The following is a 6,996-nucleotide window of genomic DNA, read 5'->3' as shown; positions in this document are numbered from 1 at the left end:
AGTCGTCCATCACCCCCATCCCCGCCCCGCCCCCTCCACCATTTGACTGACATGCGGTGGCCTTGGCTGAGTCCTCCCTGGGACTCGGTAACAAACCCAGAGACAAAGAAAAGCCGGGGCTCGGCTGACTCTGACCCACCCCACATGGAGCCTGCGCCGGCAAGGCAAGGAAACACCCTTCAGTTGTTCCAGGGACTAAGGTTTCACTTGGTTCAAAGAAATGTTCTTTGTGTTCTCAGGAACTATGCTTCTGAGTAACAGCTGTCAGAGTCCTACACAAATAGCTGCATGTGGATTTGCCACAGGATCCGGGGGCGGGGGCGGGGGGTGGGCTTTGCTATGAATTCTAACCCTATGATTTCAGCACCTTTTCTCTCCATGTGTGTGGAGGGGAGAGGGGACTAGAATCATTTCTGGATAGGAAGTCATACAGGCAAAAAGAAAAAAAAACACCTCAGAAACAAACAAAAAAGAGGACGCTTTGCTTTGAGTACAAAGGAGCCACACCTCGGCCTGAAAGGTCCTTCAAGAGAGATACAGAACTAGACAGCTAAAACCACACGCTGCCCAAGCCTCAGAGAGATCGAGGTGAAACGGAAACTTCCTGTTTATTTTAGTCCTTTAAAGCTGTGGGGGCGGGGATTTAAATCAGGGCTGTAGCACTTCGAAGGAATCCCAAATGCTAGATCAGTCTGGAAAATTGTGGCACCCCCTGGCCCACGGACCATGCCCTCCGGTTCTCACCTGAGGACTAGACAGAGGTAATAGCATAATCAAGCAAAGGAGTGAGCCAGGGCTACCACCAGATGCTTTCAATTAGCCAATTTTAACCTCACAGCATCCTTCTTGGGATGGGGGTGGGGAGCAGGGGTGAGGATGGAGAGCAAATGCCATCCTCATTTTTTTTTTTTTTACACAATAGAGGCCTGCCCCGGAGGCTAAATGACCCAGTCACACACAAACAGCAACACAAAGTCTGAGTCAGGACCTGGCTGGGTCTCAGGCCTTACCCCCAGAGTAGCTACTTCCTCCTAAATATCTCTAAGCCCTCAGTTTCTTGGGCCTTTAGTTTTAGCACCTGGGCTGCCATGCTTTTGCTCCTAGTTAAGCTTTTTCCACCACCTCCATCTGGGGATCTCTGTGGAAGTGAAACTGCGTACCTCAGATGGGACTTAAGCCCTATTGTGCCTCAGATGGGACTTGAACCTACAGTCTTTGGCTTAGGAAAGGGATTTGAACCCCAAATCTCCCAGCTGAAACTGCATACCTTGTCTCAGGACTTAATGAAGCTCAGGTTCTTTGCGTCTTGGCCCAGAAGGAATTCGGTAAGAGGCAAACTGATAAGTAGATTTTCTGAGAGATACACACTCCACAGATAGCCCGTGGGCCATCTCAGGGAGGGAGAGGAGGTGTATGCTTCTCTGTGTGTGTGAGTGGTCAGTTTTTATGGGCTGGGTAATTTCATAAGCTAACAATGGGAGGATTGTTCTAACTATTTTGGGGAAGGGGCAGGGATTTCCAGGATTTGGCCCCTGCCCACTTTTTGGCCTTTTGTGGTCCACCTTGTAACTGTCATGGTGTCTGTGGTTATGTCATTTAGCATATGCTAATATATTACAAGTGTGTAATAAGGCTCAAGGTCCATAAGAAGTCAAATCTTCTGCCCTCTTGGATCTAACCAGTTTTTGTGTATCCTCAACGGCTATGTCATTCATTTAGCGGTTGTGTCCAGCTCCATTCTCTCCTGTCTCATAAGGTCATTCAACCCAGGGCCACCCAACACCTCAAAGGAGTCCCAGGTAATTCTCAGGATGGTAGACAAGCAGGGCTTCCAAAATTTAGCACAGGAATCCTCAAACTTTGTCATACCCATGGAATGTGTTAAAAATACATACGGCGAGGATGTGGAGAGACTAGAACCCTCATTTATTGTTGGTACAGCTGCTGTGGAAGACACTTCAGCAATTCCTCAAATAGTTAAACATAAGAGTTATCCCATGACCCAACAAGTCTAGTGTCTACCCAAGAGAAGTGAGAACTTATGTCCACACAAAAACTTGTACACAAATGTTCACAACAGCTTTTTCATAATAGTCAAAAAGTGGAAACAGGCCAAATATCCAGCAAAAGATGCATGGAAACAAAATGTGGTCTATCCCTACAGTGGAATATCATTCAGCAATTAAAAGGAATGAAATACTAACACCTGTTACAACATAGATGAGCCTCGAAAACTTAAAGCTAAGCAGTCACAAAGGACCACACAGTGTATGATTTTGTTTAAAGGAAATTTCCAGAATAAATAAATCCATAGAGACAGTAAGTGGATTAGTGGTTGCTAGGGGCTGGAGGAAGAGGGGAATGGGGAGTGACTGCTAATGGGTATGGAATTTCCTTTGGGGGGCGGTGATGAAAATGTTCTAAGATTAGCCAGTGATGATGCTTGCAAAACTCTGTGACTATATTAAAAACCATAACTTGTACACTTTAAAAGGGTGAATTTTCTCCTCACAAGGAATATTCACTAAACTTATTGTGGTGATCATTTTCGTGACTTATGTAAGCCAAATCATTATGCTGTAGACCTAAAACTTATACAGCACTGTATGTCAACCAGATCTCAATAAAACTAGAAGAGAAAGAAAGGTGAATTTTATGTAAGGGTATAACTCACTTAAAGTGAGTGAAGTCGCTCAGTCGTGTCTGACTCTTTGCGACCCCATGGACTATAGCCTACCAGGCTCCTCCGTCCATAGAATTTTCCAGGCAAGAATACTGGAGTGGGTTGCCATTTCCTTCTTCAGGGGATTTTCCTGACCCAGGGATAGAACCCAGGTCTCCCACATTGCGGGCAGACACTTTACCATCTGAGCCATCTGGGAAGCCCTATAACTCACTTAAGCTATTACCAAAAAAATATAGACATCTGAGCCTACCCTCAGAGATTCTGGTTAAGCAAGTCTAAGATGGGATCTGTGTAATTGCTATTTTAGTAAAGTACCCTAAACGAGTGATTTACAAGGAAATGTATGACTTTGAAACTGCACAACTCGGATTGGGACTTGAACTCAATATTTTTTTATTTTGGGGGGTCACATCATGGTATGCCACCTACACCCCCTACAGTGAAAGTGGAGTCTTAACCACCGGGTCACCAGGGAAGTCCCTTTTTTTTTCTTTTCGGGCTGTGTGGCTTGTGGGGATCTTAATTCCCTGACCAGGGATTGAACCCAGGCCCTCGGCAGTGACAGTGAGGAGGCCTAACCGTTGGACCACCAGGGAATCCCCCCATATATCTTTTATTTTTAGAATGATAATTGTAAAAAGATATAATTTTATTTATTTATAACTGCGCTGGGTCTTCATTGCTGTATGTGCTTTTCTCTAGTTGCAGAGAACGGGGACTACTCTCTAGTTGTGGTGCACAGGCTTTAGTTCCTTCCTGGACCAGGGTTTGAACCTGTGTCTCCTGCATTGGCAGGCAAACTCTTTACCACTGAGCCACTTGGGAAGCACCTCCCACCCCCTGTCTTTTAATTGAGATCACACACTTAATCTCAGGACTTATTGAAGTTCAGGTTCTTTTTGTTGTTGTTACAGGTAGAAATAGTTTATTTCTCTTCATTGCTAAGTAGTATCCCACTGTGTGGATATTAAACAAATTGAAGATGTATTTCCCCTTTTTTAAAGAGTTTCCTGTGCTATACAGGTTTTCATTAGTTACCTATTTTATACGTAGTAGTGTTTATATGTTAATGTCAATCTCCCAGTTCATTCCACCCCTCCCTTTCTCCCCGTGGTGTCCATACATTTATTCTGTATGTCTGTGTCTATTTCTGCTTTGCAAATAGGTTCATCTGTACTATCTTTCTAGATTCCACATATATGTGTTAATATATGATATTTTTCTCTTTCTGATTTACCTCTGTATGACAATCTCTAGGTCCATCCAGTTCAGTTCAGTTCAATCGCTCAGTTGTGTCCGACTCTTTGCGACCCCATGAATCACAGCACGCCAGGCCTCCCTGTCCATCACCAACTCCCGGAGTTCACTCACACTCACGTCCATCGAGTCCGTGATGCCATCCAGCCATCTCATCCACTATCATCCGCTTCTCCTCCTGCCCCCAGTCCCTCCCAGCATCAGAGTCTTTTCCAGTGAGTCAACTCTTTGCATGAAGTGGCCAAAATACTGGAGTTTCAGCTTTAGCATCATTCCCTCCAAAGAAATCCCAGGGCTGATCTCCTTCAGAATGGACTGGTTGGATCTCCTTGCAGTCCAAGGGACTCTCAAGAGTCTTCCCCAACACCACAGTTCAAAAGCATCAACTCTTCGGCACTCAGCTTTCTTTACAGTCCAACTCTCATATCCATACATGACCACTGGAAAAACCATAGCCTTGACTAGATGGACCTTTGTTGGCAAAGTAATGTCTCTGCTTTTCAACATGCTATCTAGGTTGGTCATAACTTTTCTTCCAAGGAATAAGTGTCTTTTAATTTCATGGCTGCAGTCACCATCTGCAGTGATTTTGGAGCCCCCCAAAATAAAGTCTGACACTATTTCCACTGTTTCCCCATCTATTTCCCATGAAGTGATGGTACCAGATGCCATGATCTTCGTTTTCTGAATGTTGAGCTTTAAGCCAACTTTTTCACTCTCCTCTTTCACTTTCATCAAGAGGCTTTGTAGTTCCTCTTCAGTTACTGCCATAAGGGTGGTGTCATCTGCATATCTGAGGTTATTGATATTTCTCCTGGGAATCTTGATTCCAGCTTGTGCTTCTTCCAGCCCAGCGTTTCTCATGATGTACTCTGCATAGAAGTTAAATAAGCAGGGTGACAATATACAGCCTTGACGTACTCCGTTTCCTGTTTGGAACCAGTCTGTTGTTCCGTGTCCAGTTCTAACTGTTGCTTCCTGACCTGCATACAGGTTTCACACCCACCAGCATCATGACAGCTCTGAAACAGAGCAGGACCCCATGGTCTTTGCTCCCCACCTCCCCCCACCCGCGCCCACCCATGTCTTCTACCTGCCTTTTGTCTGTGGAAAATTTCAAAGAATTAAGTTTAATCAGAGAAATGAGAAATGCAGAAACAAAGGAAAACAGTCAAAGGAGACCAAATAATAATAACGTAGTCATTAAGCATAGTCAAGGACCTTTAGTTCCTTCTCAAGGACTATAGATAATATTTTGAGCCACATCCTGTGAGCTGTCTTAGCGATACTAAAACCCCAGGTGGAGAAGTTAACCACATGATGGCCAGACTGTGCCCAGGACATGAGCTGCCACGGTTCTGAGAACTGGCCTCAGAGAAATGGGAACAAGTGGACCCTGGAACTGCAGATCAACTATACCTAAATCAAGATGACCAATTTCGAGATGACTGTCAGAGCTGACTGTGCTCTTTCTGCACGTAGCCCCTCCTTTTGACTATAAAAGCTCGTGCCCCACTGGTTGCCAGTTGGGGGGTGGGGCGGAGAGTCGGCCTTGAACGGACGTCAGTCCCAACCCCGCCCACCTAGCCTGTTGCCAGCATCTGAAACAAAGCAAACTTTCGTTTCCACCATCCTGGCCTGTTTATTAGCTTTTGAGCAGCGAGTAGCCAGACCCACACACTCTTTCAGTAACAGTGCCAAGGCCAATCATAAAAGGCCAAAAAGTGGGCAGTGGTCCGGCTCCTGGAAATCCCTGCCCCTTCCTCTAAAGAGTTAGAACAATTCTCCCACTCATTAACCTAGGAAATTATCCAGTCCATAAAAACTAACCACCCTGTATTTCAGGGCCTCTCGCCTTCTGAGATGGCCCACACTCCATCTGTGGAATGTGTTTATCCCAAGGCTGTTCTTGCCTTTTGAGAGGGACTGCATTCTATGAAATGTGTATCTCTCTAAATAAATCCACTTCTTACCTATCACTTTGTCTCTCACTGAATTCTTTCTGCAACATCAAGAATCTGAAAACCATAATTCCAAAAGAGACATAGAGCCCAGTGGGTTTGTTTGTTTAAATATTTATGTATTTATTTGGCTACAACAGGTCTTAGTTGTGGCACATGGGACCTTTACTTGTGGCATGTGGGATCTAGTTCTCTGACCAGGGATCGAACCCCAAGCCTCCTGCACTGGGCACACAGAGTCTTAGCCACTGGACCACCTGGGAAGTCCCGCAGCCCAGTGTTTGCTGCAGCACTATTTACAATAGCTAAGTTACAGGGAAGCAATCTAAATGTCCATCAACAGAGGAATGGATAAAGATGTGGTACATATATAAAATGGAAAATTATCAGTTGTAAAAAGGAACAAAATTGGGCTATTTGCAGAGACATGGATGGACACAGAAGAACTGTACAAAAAAGATCTTCACAACCAAGATAATCACGATGGTGTGATCACTCACCTAGAGCCAGACTAGAAAGCAACACTACAAACAAAGCTAGTGGTGGTGATGAAATTCCAGTTGAGCTATTTCAAATCCTGAATGATGATGCTGTTAAAGTGCTGCACTCAATATGCCAGCAACTTTGGAAAACTCAGCAGTGGCCACAGGACTGGAAAAGGTCAGTTTTCATTCCAATTCCAAAGAAAGGCAATGCCAAAGCATGCTCAAACTACTGCACAATTGTACTCATCTCACACGCTAGTAAAGTAATGCTCAAAATTCTCCAAGCCAGGCTTCAGCAATACGTGAACCGTGAACTTCCAGATGTTCAAGCTGGTTTTAGAAAAGGCAGAGGAACCAGAGATCAAATTGCCAACATCTGCTAGATCATGGAAACAGCAAGAGAGTTCCAGAAAAACATCTATTTCTGCTTTATTGACTATGCCAAAGCCTTTGACTGTGTGGATCACAATAAACTGTGGAAAATTCTGAGAGAGATGGGAATACCAGACCACCTGACCTGCCTCTTGAGAAACCTGTATGCAGGTCAGGAAGCAACAGTCAGAACTGGACATGGAACAACAGACTGGTTCCAAATAGGAAAAGGAGT

The sequence above is a fragment of the Oryx dammah genome, unplaced genomic scaffold, assembly GCF_014754425.2.
Source record: "Oryx dammah isolate SB20612 unplaced genomic scaffold, SCBI_Odam_1.1 HiC_scaffold_23, whole genome shotgun sequence".
Taxonomy (NCBI): Eukaryota; Metazoa; Chordata; class Mammalia; order Artiodactyla; family Bovidae; genus Oryx; species Oryx dammah.
This window is presented reverse-complemented; position numbering follows the sequence as displayed.